The sequence below is a fragment of the Zea mays genome, chromosome 1, assembly GCF_902167145.1.
Source record: "Zea mays cultivar B73 chromosome 1, Zm-B73-REFERENCE-NAM-5.0, whole genome shotgun sequence".
Lineage (NCBI taxonomy): Eukaryota > Viridiplantae > Streptophyta > Magnoliopsida > Poales > Poaceae > Zea > Zea mays.
In genome coordinates, this window is record NC_050096.1 from 224,863,845 (window position 1) to 224,882,361 (window position 18,517).

The following is an 18,517-nucleotide window of genomic DNA, read 5'->3' on the forward strand; positions in this document are numbered from 1 at the left end:
TCTTTTTAAGTGGGGTAGTGTTCCAGCAAGGTTCCTGCTATGGAGAAAAAGAAGAAGGCCTGTAGCAAGCTTGTGGAGGACCAGATCATCGAAGTATAAGTTTCTGGATGAGAAGTGGTCACCCAAGTTTTGTTGATGAAGCACCAAAAGACCAATCAAGGAAGGAATCCATATGGGAGTTCGCAAGAGAAAGGTTTGCGTGTTGGCATCGTTGCTTCTTCAATGAGCTAGCTGCCAAGTGAAAGTTGAAGCCTCAAGATGATCTTTGAGTAGCCAGAATCAGCGTTTGCAATCAGCAACTAGATGCTCCTCAAGACCAGATTTTGTTGAAGTTCCATCTCCTCGAAGAGCCTGCAAAGTGAAGATATGTAGCTGAAGCAAAGCTATACCTATAACCCTTCTAAGCCAAATCACGAGGACAAGATTCCTTTTAAGTGGGGTAGATTTGTAGCATCCCAAAAATTCAAATCTTGAAAATTTCTCAAACTTGCTCTAAATTCAAAATGAATTTCAAATCTCATTTCAAAATGTTTGTTTGCGAGTTGATATCAGCAAATAAAATATAGTGGTCTATATTCTCTCCAAAATCCTCCTCAAATATCCTACAAATATTTTCCCAGTGATCCCCCTCAAATTGTTTCTAGAAATACTGCCCAAATATTTCCCCAGTGATCCCCTTCAAATTCTTTCCAGAAATACTACCCAGATATTCCACCGATAATTCTCCAAGTATTTTCTTCCTCAGAAATACCTTCAGAATCATTTTTACAATCCCTACAAATACTCTCTTCATAATTTTCCTCATGCTCATACGTATACGTATGCCTCCGGTGTACTACGGTGAGCTCTACAAGCTAATTACACTCATATAAGACAAATCCATGCTAATCTCCAACTAATCCTCTCATCCTCCCACTAATCCTCTCATCCATCCCCCTAATCCCCCCCATCATGGCTATAAATAGAGGGGCAAGGGCCTCCTCTCATCCCACCCCAAGCCATTTCATGGCAACTCTCTCCACTCCCCCCACATGCCCACTCCACCTCCCACACAAGCACACACTAGCACAAGGATCGTTCGGTCGTTCTTCGATCGTTCGTACCCCTATTCTTAGTTTGTTCGTTCGTTCGTTCGATCGTTCGTCCGATCGTTCATGGTTCGTTCGTCCGTTCGTCCGATCGTCCCAAAATTCAACTACTCATCCATCATGCTGTCCAGTCCACCCAAGACCAGTCAGACCCATATTCCAGTCATACGAACTCCGGTGACTGTGATTTTCCTTCCAGTAGGGAACTTCCCATCTAGTCACCCATCCCAGGTTTCTCCAAGTTGAGCACGCTTAACTTTGAGATTCCTTCGAACCATGCTTCCAAACTCTGATTCCAATAATTCTTGTTTCTAAATTCTTATCAAACTATTCCCTATCCAACCATGTCATCCCTTAAGCATGGTTCATGTTCCAGAAAACTCCCAAAATACTCTTGTCCCATATTCTGCCTATAACTCTCCTGTTCATACTAAGTCAGACGATTCATTCGTCACCATTCTCACCAACAGTGAACTTCACTGTGCTACACCACATACACCCAGCTACCCTCTCCGTCTCCACACACACTCAACACCCTAAGCCAAGGCAAACACCCCACCCACTCAGTTACTCTGCTCTGCCGGCTACACGCATAATGTTGCTTCACCTCTAGTTCACCCTCCTGGTAAGCACCTCCGCTCCACCACTAGTAGTATCTCAACACCACATGACACATATTCTACTCAAGACTCTACCCATCCATATATCGTCGTTCTGACCACTATAATAAATATTTGTTGGCATGCTTGCTTGTTTGTATGTTTGCTTATTCATGTTGCATAGTTATCGGAGCGTTCGTGCCGTCTCGTGGAGGCCAGATCTGCAAGTCTACGCCAGACGGTGGAGCCAGAAGCCAGTTCCACGAGCTCTCCTTCCCCCTTCACCGGATAAGCACGGCAAGCTCACTGGATCCCTTTGATGCATAAATTACCTATGATTTTTCAACCACAACCCTCAGCTTGTTATTTTATGCATGATATGATTTTGAGACAAGTTATTATGGCCACCCAGCCGCTTGCCGCAATCAATCCTTGATATATTTGTTACAAATGATTTGAGAAAAGGTGTGAGTTTTCAAAAGAAATTGTTTTTCAAAATGTGTATGATGAAGGGTTTTCACCCTTATCACCTTTGAGTATGGATGATCAGGGACTCCCTGGTTTAGGGGAGGGCCTAAGGTGATGGCTCAGCTGGTTTAGGTGTGAGCAGAAGGATTGTCCCCTCATATAAGGATCGGTTTGTCATCCTACACTACATGTACTCATGATAAGTACAACCACTCGGGACTGTATGGGTAGTCACTCAATCCAAACTCGTACGGTCCAAACCCCAGGGTTATGAAGGCTGGGGAGCACCGTGAGGATAAGGAGGGGGAATGTTTTGTCCGATTTGGACATGGCAGTGGCCTGACTCCTTCCGGTATAACCTCTAAGGTAAGGATGTGCGAGGAAAGAAAGAGATTCGGCATTCAGATCTCACGACGGTGAGATCGCAGAAACCGGACTAGTGGGTAAAGTGTACCCCTCTGCGCAGAGTTCAAACCTATTCAAATAGTCTGTGTCCACAGGAATGGACGAGTCTGGTGTGGTATGGCAATTAGTGTTTTGTTTTTTAAAAAAAGGGTGCGTTTGAGAAAAGTGGTTTTTAAAAAGGTCCGGCGGTTGAGCCGTGAGCTATGGTGGACGGGAAGTCCAGTAGCTGTTTTTGAAAATGAAAACCAGTGGGAAACTGCTGAGATACCTGGATGGTTTAGTCCAGGGGATTTTGTTCTATATTGAAAAAAAACTTCCTCCTCCTTTGGGAGAGGATGCGCTTTGAAAAATACAAAATGTTTTACAAAACAACCCTGCATAAAATATTGCTGTTTCTGCAAAATATCCTGAGCTCCACATATTCCATGCATTATATCTGATTTCCCCATTCCGCGGGTGAAGGTGGGTTGCTGAGTAAGTTTGTACTCACCCTTTCTTATTTGTTGTTTTTCAGAAAAAGGAGATCGGGTAAGAGTTACGACTGTTCCCAACCTTGCATGTGGCTGTTGGACCGCTGATTTACTTCGCTGCGTATATCAGGCTGCTTTAGCCCCACTCTGATGATATGTCCCGAGTTGTGGACCAACTCTTAAAGTTAATCGCCACCTTTATAGGTTTGTCTCGTTTAAGCAGATCTGTAATCATCTGATGTACAAATGTGTTTACTAGCCTCCTGGGACTAGTAATTGTATCACATTTGAGTCCTAGAGGATCTGGGCGCTTCAGTGTCGCTACTCTTGGCTTACGTAAGGATCAAATGCTCTTTATGAGCTAGTTCTTTGTCGATCCAACATGATGAATGTCTCACAACCGCGTACAATTCTAAGTCAGGTCACCCACAATCTCCAATAAGCCATAATAAGGAGACACTCCAACAAGACATATTTACACTATAGTTGCATAAGGGCCCCTAATAAATAATGATAGGAGCCAATGACAATCTCCAATAGCTACTTAATAATCCCATGAAGTTCAAGCTATCTAGTTGACAATAATCACCGGGAGTAACAAGAGTAGAACAAGCCAATCCACTCAACTAGTGCCACAAGATGCAACAACTATATGTGATGCACTAGGAGCTCTCCAATCTCACTCAAATTATGAACTACAAGATGCAAGTGAGTGGAGTCTGCTTCTCCAGCCCAAGAGATATTTTCAAAAGTAAGCAGTGAAGGATACCAGCCAAAGGCAACTAAGAGGTCTATTATAGCCCTAACTTGAAATCCAACTGTTACTTATTGGTGGATAAAATTCAAGGGCACTCGATATGTCTAATGCACAATCGATTCCTTCACCAGACACATCTAGTGCCTTCCCAATAACTATAATCTTAGTGGTTATAAACTAGTCATTAACAGTGTCAAGTATCTAGTGCACTCAGTGTATAAGCCACCGGCACATCCAATGCATATTGTGTCAAAGTGGACAAAATATATGCTCTATGGGTACCATGTTTGGTGTAGTATCTAGTACCGCCTTAGACGTGTCTGATGCATTTGAAAGGTCCTTTGTGTGTTTTGGTGTATTGAATGATAACCCAATAAAAGGTATGACCTGTGTGGTAAGTGTTGAACATGTTTTACTGAAAAGCTTGAAAGGTTCAACATAATGTGTTCAAGGGTGATGTCCCAATAGGCTGAGTTGACTATGGTTGTGGACATCACAAGTCAAGTTGAAGGATGAACATTGATTAAGTGGAAATCAATGTACATGACTTGGAGACAGCCGATCGAACTGAGGATGAAGGCAAGAAGAACTTCGAGGAACCAAGAGAAAGGAAGAAGGTCAAGAAGATTGAGGTACCTAAAGCTAAGGGTGAAGAAGATGGTCTTGGAAGAAGTCAAGGTTGGTCAAGCTAAGAAGAGTCCTAGTGCATTGAATACCATGTTATATGGACATGACTTACAACCATTGAGGTAATGCTTATGGTTTAATGGTTTAAGTCATAAAGCTCAAGATCCAGCTCGTGTAGAGACATGGTCGCAAGAAGTGCAGAAGTATCAAAGTCAGAACCTGGAAGAACCCAAAAGAGCTAAGTATACTTTGACTAGTAATTTGGGTCATTCCTATGTTTGGAGATGTTCTTGTGACCATTGCAGGGTATTGGAGCTCAAATATGGCAAATATTATCAAGTTATGTCGACGTGAGGATTATGAGTCCAACCCCGAGCTCAAACAGACCAAAAAGAGCAAAATGGTGAAAACAATTAAGTATACAAGGTTTGAGTATTTGAATCTGTTGCATACACCTTTTACTATGCATTTGGCACTTGGTTTTTCTCTAACTTAGTTTGTAGAGAAAGTACCATTTGGGGCCCTGTTTTAGAAGAATAAGAGAAGTTAAGGAGAGAGTGAGAAAGAGGTAAGAATATGTGACTTAGTCAATTGGGTTATAAACTAATTATGTGTATCTAACTCACAGGAAAGTCCTCCAAAAAGTTCAAGTGAAATAGAGAAAAAAATAGAGAAGAAAAGCTAATTGCATCCTATCTAGGTGCACCAGACCAGCTACAATACTAGTCCGATGGTGCACCGGACCGCCTCCGTACGTGAACAGACGACCTTCAGGAATTATATTTTTATAATTTATCGGACCTTGATCAGTTCAAGTCTGGTGGTGCACCAAACCTCAGCCCAACAACTACTTCGCGGGCGTGCTAGCTACCCAATGGCTAGGTGACGTGGCACCCGATCCGGTAGCCGCCAGAAGGGAAAGGCACCCAATTAGATCATAGAGTCCGACTACATGACTCAGTCTAGTGGCGCACCAAACCGGTCCATTGTCCCCGATTTATGTGTAGTTTCCTGGTTTTGATTCCAACGACTATGAGAGGTCTTGGAGCTATACATAGGCCCTCCCACAACCTCAGCAGTACACAATTGATACCCTAAGGTAGCAAATAATTGTAGAATCATTCTCTGTCCCTCTCTATTATATTTTGTGTTAGTTTTAGTGCTTGGCGCGTGATGTAGCCAAAACATAGAGTTGTGCGACTATGTAGAAAGGCGAGCAAGATCTTGAGCATGTTATTGCGTTGTCGAGCTATCAACCTGTGATAGTCGCAATTTTGATATACTACAACATTGACCAGATATAAGGGAAGACTAAGCAAATGGAGGAAAGAGTTTAAATAGACTCCAAGCCAGGTTGGCTAACTCCAATGTGGATGTAGTCAAGCATTTTAGGCTTGACCAAACCACATGATAAATTTCCTGTGTCACTTGTCTCTGTTTTGTTCTTTGTCTCTTTGATTATTCTTGTTTGCACTTCTTCTACTCTTAGCTTTTGTATAAGCTATTTATGAAGTGCAGGACCTTTTTGAGACAAAGTCTTCATTCTGCTGCGACAGACTCTTCTTGATTGGAATTTGCTACGATCAACACTACAAGTACAGTAAGAAAGTTCTAAGCTTTGGTGTAATTTTTATTCGCCTATTCACCCCCACTAGGCGACATCTAGATCTGTGTTCCCCTCAAAGGGAACTTTAAGCATTATAGAGCTAAAATGTTTGTTTGACATGCTCTCTGAGTGTCCTGTCCAGTGGGTTATCTAGAGCCTTAAAGATACATCTAGTGCATCATATCCAGTGCACACCGGTCACCACTGTGCTCAACTAAAAAATTGTGCAACTTGTGTGAGCTGATATGTTATCTGGTGCCCATGTTTGGTGTACCTATTCGGTGTACCACCTAACATGTATAATGCCTTCTGAAACTCTACATCGAGATTGTTTGTTTTTGTCATCTTAACTGTTCTAACTTTCAAATGTTTTATAAAGCATATTAGAGCATAGTTATCATTTTTAAAGTGTTTTCAATAATTATTGTCACTTTCTCTTACGTGTTTCACTTAGGCCTATATGTAATACATATGATTGCATCACTTAGGAACACTAGATGACCTAGTTGCCTATTCAGACTCTCCTCTTAATAGTATGGACCATGCACTCCATTGCGTCTTAATTGACAAAACAAAATGCCCTAACTTATACATTTTCTTTGAGCCCTTGTATTTTGGTTTCTTTTCATGTTGAGCAGTTGATTATCTTTGTGGACATTACCTTAGTCATCAACCTTGCTCAACTTGTAATTAATCTATCTCATTCCTATACATAGAGTAGATGTTAGTCCACTAGTTATCTCAATTACTGAAACTACACGTAGAGCTTTCATCCATGACAAGTCATTGGTATAAATCCTGGTTAACAGATTCTACTATAAGAAACTCAAGTATTTTTCTGAAACCTCTTCATATTTAATGCACTCATTTTATCTCCTAATCTAGTTTTGAATTTCTGCGATTATGCATGTAGTACTGAAACAACCTCACAACTATTTTAGTTAAGAAAGTATAGTACGATATTTTTTCGGATTTTATAGTAATTTGTGCTAGAGTTACTAGAAATCTACTTATTACTTCTTGTTAAAAGACACTCGAGTTTGGAGCTTCCTCCGCGTTTGGCGCGTACGGCGGGACGCCGGCATCACCACGTGTCCATCACCACGTGCTCTAGCTGTCGTCGGTGCCTCCACTCTGCGCCGAGCTCGTCCTAGAGGGCGGCCACGGCATGGCAGGCTTTAACCCGGACCTAGGACTTCCACGCCGCCTTTCCCTGTGCCCTCCCACAAGTCGCCTCCCATACCTCTGTCCGCCACCCTCCTCGCCACACCTTCCGTCGCCTGAGCACGCTCGTATATCCAATCACAACACCTGCTCTATAGAAAAGTGAAAGGAAATGAAAAGTGCGTGCAGTACAGTCTAGCACCCGAGGCATTAGCGTGCGCACAGGCCCCTGCTCCCGTGAACGAGAAAGCCGTGGAACGTTGCATGAGAGAGTGTGCCCATTGTTTGGGCTTGTCACGAGAATAGGAAAGTTAAAGAAAGTTGTAAGGGAAAAACAGTAAACAATTTTAATTTCAGAAGCTATTATTTAATTATTAATGGTCTATCTCTATTCAAATTTGAACCAACGAGATAATTTGATTAGAGAATAGAAAAGAATTTATTTTATGCTTCTGAATAAAAGTTTTATTAAACCATTGTTAGAATTCACAGGGTCTTTAGGAGTAGATCAATGGGGTAATCTGTATTCAATTAAGTAATTTCGGGTTCCTAATCTCTAGAACAAAACAAGATTAGATTGTTACCGTCCGTGGGAAGCGCAGGCGTGTTGAAGGATGTAGATCTGTCCGCCACTAGGTTCATTGATGAAGGTCGGTGCAGCAAAGATTATAGCGGTGTCTTCCCGTCACTGGCTGCGCACCCTCTCTTAGATCGGTATTAGGGTTTGTCGGTGGGGAGTACGGCTCTAACGAACTCGGTCAACGCATTCGCGATGGCTGCGCAGGCCTCCTCCTCCACGGTCGGCTCTGCCTCCGATCCCCTCTCTTCTTCGACGATGCGAGCATACCCGCTCATCCTCTTCATACCTGCACCGCCACCTCATCCTCTTCCTCGCCGCGCTGACACCCACCGCGCTCTCTCCCTCCTCGTGCAGGCGCGACTAGGCAACACCTCTGCAGTCCGCTTCCTCCTCTCCCTCCCACACCAACCTTCTCGCCCCGTCCGCTTTCGGCCTCTCCTCATTTTCTTCTCCCATCACAACCCCAGATATCGGTCCCCATCGCTGCCCTCTCGAGGCGTGACGAGCAGGCTTCTTGCCTCGCACCGCCTCAGCCCAGTAGCCCTTATCACTTGTCACTGTCGTCGTCGCTGCCGGCCCAGGCGGTCGACGCCTCACCAGTGTGGAGTTCGACGGGGGCGTGCAGAGCCTTGCCACCGGCCTCGTCGATCGCGGAGTGCGCCCTAGCCACATCGCCGCCACCCTCGCCCTCAACAGGTTCCTGCCTACCTGCACGCATGGATTTCGTTAGTCGGAGCTGCATAAACATCTGAAGGCTGAGCCATTGTTGTACTTACGCACATGTATGTGTTGCTCTCTACCTACGAGGAGGAAGTGGAGCAGATGGGTGGTGGGTCAGGATCTCAAGGTGGCGGTAGCAACAACGGCAGGGGGAGCAAATCGATTTCTGACAGAAAAAACAGAACGAGTGGGTAAACCTTGCAATTTTTTCATTGCCGCAAGTTCTTGGATCTAAACAAGTCTGCAAAAAATAAAGGAAAATAACAAGGCGTTGTTGGGATGGATTGATGAGGACAATTCTCACGAACGATTGAACTGCCGCTCAACTCACTTGACAGATCTGTCTGTGCGTAAATGCCGGTAAATCTCTTCTCTTCCTTGCTCCTCCTCCCTCCGTCACATGGATTAGTTGTCGATCTTGATTCTTGTTGTTGCCCCCTTCCTTGCTCCTCCTCCCTCCTCCCTCCTCCCTCAGTCACATTTTTATAGAGAGGTTCCAACTTTCTTTTTTGTTTCAATCAAGATTCAAGTTTCCATTGAATGGTTGATTTTATCAGCTACAACTTTTATGGATGTAAAACATTATTCGGTGTTTCTGGTACTATTAGTTTATATGAGTTTAGAATTTCACATTGTAATTTGAATACGATCAAGATACTTAGTTTATTTTCCTATGTTGAAGGTATACAAATACCTTCCAAGAGTACCACCCAGTGCAGGCAACGTTCTCGGTCAAATAAAGCGCCACTAAGGAATCACTTGCATAAATTGTTGCCTTCGAGGTATGTATTAGGCTCTGGATTGTTGATATTGAATTGTGTCGACTGTTTTCTCTGAGTTAAATATTTAAGTATGTAGGTGCCATACTTGATAAAGAATGGAACTGGCAAAGCTTTTGGATCGTGTGCCAATACCTGTGAAAGAGGGCTTGGAGGAACCCAGTGCAAAGATCAATGGTCTGCTGCAAGCGTATATTTCTAGGTTGAAACTAGACGGCCTTTCTCTTAATTCTGATATCGTCTACATTAGACAGGTAGCTTTGATTGCTATTCTCCTATCACATGGCGCTTTACTTGCTTCTACAGACGCTATTAACTATTTCTATTCAGAATGCTAACGGTCTGCTATTTTTTCCTCTCTACTCTACATGTAATTCAGTTCTCGGGTGTTCTTGCTTGGCCCTTCTCAGCACTAGTGTCTACTACACTCCAAAATGTGCTTTTAACCAGGGTTGTTGTCTATTGTACCTCAGTTGGGGATTTGCCAGTAGACCAGGGATGCTGATTTAACATTTTTAGTGTTTCATGCAAAGATGGTATAGGATATATGCAATTAATTGCAACGATGTACGGTTGCTATTTCCGTATACAGTTATTGTGTCCCTCTCTTTGGATATCGAAGAAGGTCTACCTTGGAGCACTTTCATGGAGTTTGATGGCCACTGTTGCGGATGATAAATATAGCGCAACAATCTATTATTATTGGATCTCTTGTAGTTGTTGTATCTGATGTTGTAAGCCAGAAAATATTTTCTTAGAATTATCAAATTCTTCACCGTCTTTGGATAGGGCGCCCGAAGGGGCGCCGCCTGATCTAGTTGTATTTAGTAAGAGTGTAGGTGTGCTAATAGGCAACGACTGCTATGCAAGCAGTCCTTCCATGCAAGCGTGCAAGCAAACCATCTGATCCATTAGATCGTGATCCAACCGTAAGTCACATTTAACACTTAAGCCCTTCCACTACCAGCTCAATGATTTTAATAAAAAACACATAACAAAACATGATTGTATATGTGGTTGGATCGTAATCTAATAAGTTAGATGGTTTGCTTGCACGTTTGCACAAAAATACTGCTTACATATCAGTCATTGTCGTAGAAGTTTTCCACGATTAGTGGTATTTATCCTGTCCAGGATTAATGAGTAATACATAAGGCAGGTATCTTCCCTGCCAAATCTGGCACAAAATGCATGACTTGCACACAAACGCCAGGCTACAGCATACCAAAGCCTCTGGAATCACGAACAGTGAATCAACGGCCTGCTAGGCATGATAGCAACTTTATTGATTAATTGTCCAAACGTACTTTCAAAAAGGAAGAATTGTGCGAACTTAGTAATTCCGTGTCCATGAGTTCATGATTTTTTTTCTGAAGAATTCCTGTGTTCGAAAATCGTCGAATCAATCTGAAACCAAACCACCGGAAGCTCAAATGTTCTGTACATTCTACTCAAAGTCTCTGCCGTAACTGTACATTCTTTTTCAGGAAAAAAAGAAAGCTATAAAATAGCTTCTGAAATAGCAAAATACAATTTCACACAGGCACGCAAAATTTCCTGTCACTTCCCCAAAGAATTTAAGCGTTGATTGGTTTCTTTCTTCACATCACAAGGGAGGCCGGAGCAGCATGTCCGCTTTGTGGATGCTCCTGCCTGGGCAAAGAAGGCATCCACTGAGACGGCTCTCATCGCCATCGTCGTCGTGCTCCTCCTCCTTGCCCACAAGTGCACCGTCACGGCGCCTGTACGCGGCCTCCACGTCGCTGAGGATGGCCGACACCTCCGCCATCCCCGGACGGCTGCGCCCGTCGTTCCCCACGCACGCCAGCGCCACCCTGGCCGCCCGCGCCAGCAGCCGCACCTCCTCCTTGTCGGCCGGCGCGCCGGCCCGCACGACGTCGAACACCTCGATGCTGGCGCCGCCGCGTATGTGTGGCAGGGCCCAGTCCGCAAGCCGGCCGCCGTCCCAGCGCCGCCCTGTGAGCAGCTCCAGCAGCACCGCGCCGAACATGTACACGTCGTCATCGGCGCGCGCGTCGTCGCGGCGGTCGAGGAAGCCGGTCAGCCCGTAGTCGGTGAGCCTGGTGGTGGCGTGCCTCCAGCGCGCGGCGCCGCCGGAGGAGGCGTTCACAAGGACGTTGCACGGCCGCACGCGGCCGTGGGCCACGCCGTGCGCGTGCAGGTGCGCCAGCCCGCGCGCGGCACCGGCAGCGATCGCGGCGCGCTGGCGCCACGACAACGCGGGTACGTGGTGCGCGTCGTCGCCCCAGCCTAGGATCCTGTCGAGGCTGACGGCGCCGGCGGGGGCGCGCTCGACGAGGATGACGCGCTCCCCTGGTCCCTCGGAGAGGCCGATCACCGCGGCAACGTTGGGGTGGGGCGGCACGGCCAGCGAGCGGACCGCGGCGGGGAACCGCATCCCGCCGGGGTCGCCGAGGACGAGGTGCGGGTGCATGCGCTTGGCGGCGATGCCAGGTGCGGCAGCGTACACGGCAAAGTGCCTCCCCTGCCCGATGACCCGGCTCGGGTGGAACCCTTCCGTGGTGCGCTCGACGTCGGCGAGCGGGATCACCGGAAGAGGCTTGGTCGATGACGAAGAGCCTGAGGCTGCGGCACCATTGGCGGGGCTTCTCGCGGCTGCCATACGCCTCTTGCGCCAGAGCAGGGCGAGCGCGACGGCCAGAGCGACGAGCGCGGCTGCGGCGCCGGCCACGACGGTGTGGTGGACGGCGGCCACGACGGCGTCGTGCATAGCGTGGCTAGAGGGTCGTGGCGTGGAGCCTGTGCGCGCGCGCTCCGGGAGCACGTATGGGATTAGTAGCACGTACGCAAGTTAAGACCACACGAATTGAAGCAATGGTACGTGTCTTTGGCTCTAGGTCAAACCTGCTATGCGTACACCCACCGTGAAGGAATGGACTGCCAGTGGAATATGTCGCAGCTATGTCGAGCAGCTCACATGCATGGTTCCTGTCGTTGTTATTTTGTTCAATGGTGTAGCATTTCACAGTTTGTTTTGTCACTTGTTAAAGAAACGAACACTGATTCTGCGTGACACATTTTTTTGTCTTTGGTTACAATGGACGTTGGAAATGCTTTCATTGCCGCAACCCGCGGAAAAAAATTCTTTCCATGAGGGATCTAAAGAATCAATTTTACAACCCCTTACATCCACCACCTAGTGATCCACATAAGGGCTTGTTCGGTTAGCTCTCAATCCATGTGGATTGAGTGGGATTGGATGGGTTTGAATCCCAAACAAGTCAAACTTCTTCACAATTTTTTCCAATCCCATCCAATCCATGTGTATTAGGAATAACCGAACAAGCCCTAAATAGAAGAAAAAAAATTACTAAAAGATTAAGTTGCAAATTTTGATCTGTTTTTGTGGGCCTCTAAGTGGTGGATGTGAGGGTCTGTAAAAGAGGATTTGCATTCGGGATGTACAGATTTTTTTTTTCCCAACAAGCAACGTATATCTCTGAGACTACCTGCAGCGCCTGTTGTGTCCGCTCCCCTACCGCGCTACAGTGGCTACAGGAACGCCGCTACGCTCTGTAACGACGTACACTATGTGCTTCCCTTGACACTACGGTAAAAGTGAAGCCAACAGTGTTGTGCAACCCCTTGCTTCGCCATTGTTTGTTTGTTGGGAAAAAATTGGTAATAGATAATCAATACGTATGAAAATGATATTTTATGTTTGTAGTGGGGTAAAAGGGGAGAATTTAAGGACAATCGTTGCAAAAGTTAGAAGAGTAGAGGTGTAATCTGAGTGACATGGTTGTATAGTGCGGTATAGGAGGAAAATTTAGGAGAGAGCATTGTAGATAGTCTAACGGTCAAACTGTTCTTTCATTTGATAAAAAAAACTATTCGATGTTACCATTGCTGAAAGGCACTGTTGAGTTATGGTAATTCGCTATTCGGCTGTGACTATTAAAATATTATTTTTATAAATGTATAGGAGAGAAGTTCAAGGTAATTCGCTCTTCCGTTCCAGAATAGTATTTATTTTAGACTAAATATACATTAATTAATAAATCTAAAAATATTGTTTGTATGCATTTCTATATTTATTATCATTTACTCGAACGTGGATAGAAAAAAGTTAGAAAGAACTATAATTCTGGAAGAAGTACTTATGTTGTTACCGTGTGAAAGTTATTTAAGCATGTTTGATCGTGATCCCACTCATTTTTACGGATTTTTGTGAAACTAGAAAAACCTAAGTTTATTCATTGGTTCGCACAAATCACTTACAGTGTTTTAAGTGAACCGATGAATACGGTCTAAAGCATTTTTTCCATACTAGCTAGGCAATGATCCTAGCCGTCGGGTGACCAAAACTGATGACCTTAAAAACATTGCCGGGCAGGCAAAGCTATCTGGTCAGCAAATCAATCATGTCTGAGAAATCTTTACAGATAGAGCTTTGGCCATATTTTTTAAAATACGTGACTGATTATTGAAAGAAGATACTTATTGATAAAATCTAATGAGACCATGCTTATTATTATCTTATTATTTTTTACGAATTACGCTTATAATATATGCACCCTCATTCTTAAGAAAACATGCACGTAAACTTTATCAGTACGAGCGACCGACAAATTCTCAAGCGTCTTCAAAGCACTACAGGAAATTGATCAACTTTCAACGGCTAGATTAATTTTTGGCGGCTAACATGAGCAAGTGTCAGTGTAATACCTAAGGGCTTGTTCGTTTCTACCCCAATCCATATGGATTAAGGGGGATTCAGGGGGTTTCAATCCCTAGTAATTTAAAATCCCTTCCAATCCGTATCAATCCCCTTCAATCCATATGGATTGAAAATAACCGAACAAGCCCTAAGGTGGTTTTTGATAAGCTGTCTCACACTACACTCGCCCTGATGGGCGACTGTCATGTGCCACACCCAGATTCAATACATATGATAACTTAGTGTACAACAATCAATGTTATATCTTTATTACTTAATACATCTTCTATACAAAATAACTAAATAAATTAATTCATATAACAACAACGATCCTCCACAACCCTAATTGACTAGGAGACGACAGTCTATACCTCCGAACTTATCTTCATAGCCTCCTCCGGTGGTACATGCTCTTGACCTAATGTGATTATAGCAAGGGTGAGCTTCCATATAGTTATCGCTTAGCAAGTGTGAGAAAAAAATGTAGTGTAAGACTTACCAAGGAAAATGCTTGAGGCTGAGCTTAACCTTTAATTTTGTTGATCAAAATTTTATTAACAATTACTAAGTATAAGTAAATACCATCACAATTAAATAAGAGATCATAGATAAAATATCCCATAATGTAATATATGAAATGTTAAGTTTAATTCTATAATTTACTCATGTGAGTGTCCAAGCCGCTCTTGACCGTGAGCACGACTGATGTACCGGTTTTATACTCTGCAGAGGTTGCACATCTTTAACCACAAGCCGTATTTCCCTTCTAGCATGGCTTAGCTAAAATCTTAGACACTTTCAAGGTGAATGGCTGATGATGCACTACGAGACCTTTATAAAGTTCTACTAGCATGAGAAAACCCGCTACGATTTCAGGCAAAAGAAAGCATATGCCTCTTTTCACGGTCTGTAACCTCTCGCAGTAATTAGAAAGCATCGGATAATGAATGTGCTGAGAGTTGTTCTTGATACGCCGCCTTCGGCAACTCGAGAGAAAGTCGCTCCCGCCGTGGCTGACGAAGGGCCTCAACAAGCTGAAAACAGTGGTGGTCCCCTCGGGACAACCTTATCAAAAATCGATAGACTTATTGGTAATGTTGCACCTGAGAAAAATACCGAGGGTACAATTGTTGCAGAGACTTCAGCGTCGAAGGAAAAAAGAACTGAAGAAGCCTCTTCGGAAGACAAAAGCTTCGATCTACGGCACCTGGACGGCCAATAGCTTTCCAAAGAGGATATATCTGAATTAAAGGAATTTGCTATGTCTGGCGGCTACCATCCTGGTTCTGTTCTCTTCAGCGGCGTGGATGAAGAGATTTTAGGATGTATTCGTGATCGCGATGGGGCAAAAATTGTGAGCACGCTTTCGATGAGTATCAGATTTTCGAAGCTAGAAAAAGACATTAACTGTTATAGAAGACAACATGTCATAGGCAACTTATTCTACTCAAATTTTAAGGTATGATTCTTCTATTGTTTTTTTCGTCGGGCTAGTTTTAGCATTTCATTAATGAAGGTCTAACTCGACTTCATCCTTTAACTCAGAGCTTACTGCTGAGCAAAGCTCTAAAAATGCGACAAGATGACGAAGACAGGAAAAATGAGTTTGTTGTCAGTGGCTTGGAGAAAATGATTAAAGAACTTGAAAATTCGTTGAAGGAAAAGGGCGTCTTGCTGAGCTCAACCGAGGGCTCTCTTGCCGAAGCTCGGGCTCAGAACGAGAAATTGAGTAAAGAGCTGAAGGGAGCACAAATACTTTTGAAGGAAAACTCAAGTCGTTTCAGCCGTGAGTCCAAAGCTTTAAACATGACAATCAAGGCTAAAGCTGAGAAGAATCTTAAGCTGAGCGGAACACTTAAAGCTCTTCGGGATAAATGTTTCGGTTTTGCAACCCAATGTACTGCTCGGTTAAAAATATCTTCAATTCTGTCGGAGCTACGTTTGAAGAAGGCAACCTTTCTGCCGAAGATATCCCAGGAGCACTTTGATGAATTGAGAAGGAAATTGATGTCCTTGACAAAGTTATAACTGTTCATGGTGATTTTTGCACGTTAGTGGCTTCCCGTGGGACAGCTGCTTCTTTTGCCAAGGCTGGGTGTAATCATGTAAAAACTATTAACAAACCAACCTTCAGCCTCTCACCGTCAGACTTGGTTAATATCCCAGCCGAAGCCAGAAGTGTGGGTAACAAATTTATTACACAGATCTGGAGTAAGGGCGGCCGAGAGATTGCTGGAGATGAAGCTCGAGCCTTGATTGGCAAGGTATGACAATTTTCTTACTTTCATGTTTTTATTTCAGGTCTTTTCTTATTATGTTTCTCAATACCATTGTCTTATTATTTTTAGGGTGATGTTGATGAAGACTGATGAGCCGAAGCTTACTCTGAAACTCTGAACCTGTGTATTGTCTCTTGGCAACAATGATGTGGGTCCGTAAAACAATAGCTTTGTTGTCATAATTTTGTATGTGCATTGCATATACTTGTTGACCATAAAAATGAACCATATGGATCTGGTCATGCACAGATCTAGCATGCTCTCATGGATTATCATGGTTCCTCCAGTCCTTGGTCGCTGCTTCATTAGTATTGTCTTCATGGTTAGTAAGGTGACTGTCAGTAGAGTTTTCTCTGAACATAAACCGGTAATCTAGTAGCTTAGATGAATATGAATTCGAGCCCAAGTATGAGCCTAAGTTAAGAGTAAGGTTGGGACGACGATCCAAGTCTGAGTCTACGTCCAAGTCAGAGTTAAGGCTAGGGTCAAAGTAGGAATTCGAGTTTGAGTCCAAGTCCAAGTTAGAGTCATGGCTAGGGTTAGAGCAAGAGTCTAAGTTAGATTTGAGTCTGAGTCTGATTCATGACTGGAGTCGAATCCAAGTTTGAGTAGGTGCTATGAGGTCTGAACGACCCAGAGTCATTGTGGTGGTGGTTGAATCTCCATAGTCTTGATTGCATGGTGTCGATGTTGTCAGAAGATCTAGGATGAGCCGGTCGTATGACTAGATTGTCGTGCGTATCATTGATAAGGTATTGAAGGTGAATTCGTCTCCCAATGTAAGCTTCATGGATACCATCAATTTTTGGTTGATCTTTGTGTTAGCTACTACATGGTTCGCCAACTATCGAAGATTATTCGATAGTAAATATATAGGGTAGGTCATGATATCGAAAGATAAAGGTAAAGGCACAAGAGACACGAGGATTTAGACAGGTTCAGGCTCTCGATGCGAGACAATACACTATGGGGTGGTTTTGTTGTTTTATGTTTGGATCTGATGATTCTATATCTAATCTTTTGGGTTCTCCGTCCCTCTATTTATATTGCAAGGAGGGACGACGGTTACATTGCAAGCATTGAGTCGGTTACCAAGTTCATGATGAAACTGAGTCGGTTACCGAGTTGTATATGAATTGAGCTCTATGTATTTGAGTTTATTTCTTGTTTTGTTGAGATCTTTACCATATATGCTCTTATACAATTCTCGTGGTTGTGGCCGTGCATGTGGACCTTTCTGATAACGCTCTTCTTTAACAAGCTTGGCTGGGTAGTGGGTACCCATGGCATATCTGGTTGAACATAGATAGAAATAGAGTTCTAGGTTATCTAATTTATTATCTCCTGTAAGGCGTCAAGGTAAGATGTCACTAAGACTCTTCGTTCTAACGTACCGTTAGACGACAGTGCTTGTTACTTACTAGAAAACACTAACACACAGTGTGAAAACCTAGTGAGTGCCACTCAAACAATCACACCAAATTAAATAACATCATTTGCAGGTTGATGGTGCTGAATTCACATCACGCTAGTTAAGCCAAGCTACACTAACCACACTAGGTGGGGAGTTGGAACGAAATTAAAGCTTGTATTCTTATGTTTGTGTGCATCCACCAAGAGCACTAGGACAGGTACAAGTGGTTCTAACTAACGTGATCGTGCAGAGTTTGTTAATTGCAGAGCAGGTTAGTGTTGAGTTGAAAGTGCTTATAAGGCTAAACTTTGTTCTCTAATCCAAATATTTTCTTCACAATGTCGTGCCGTTTCTCACTTGTTGCCGATGACATATCCATGTTGATATAAAAAAAACTATATACACATGACGGTCCCAATCACACATAACGAAAGTATGGATATAACAAGGCACTAGGCCGGTTAGTTGAACGGCCTACTCGTACCATCTTACCTCATGTGTTTGCCTTCCCTCCTTCGGATTTGTGTATCAAAGTTTTGGTCACGGCAACTTTACCTGCATGAAAAACCAGTTAGGAAATGGTCTTCTTTGGATACTCTCTTATTCACATCAATCCACATGTATTAATTTGGATTGTAGTATAAATTAGTTTAAGTTTCACTCTAATTTAACTCAATACATTAACATTGAGGTGAATATGAGAGTATCCAAACAAGACCTTAGAATTTGTTTAGTCAGATCTGAATGGAAAAGAATTAGAGAAGATTAAATCGCTTGTTATTTAAAATTAAATAGAAAGAAATTTAATCCCTCTCAATTCTCTCTCATCCTCGTGCAACGTGACAGAGCCTCGGATGTT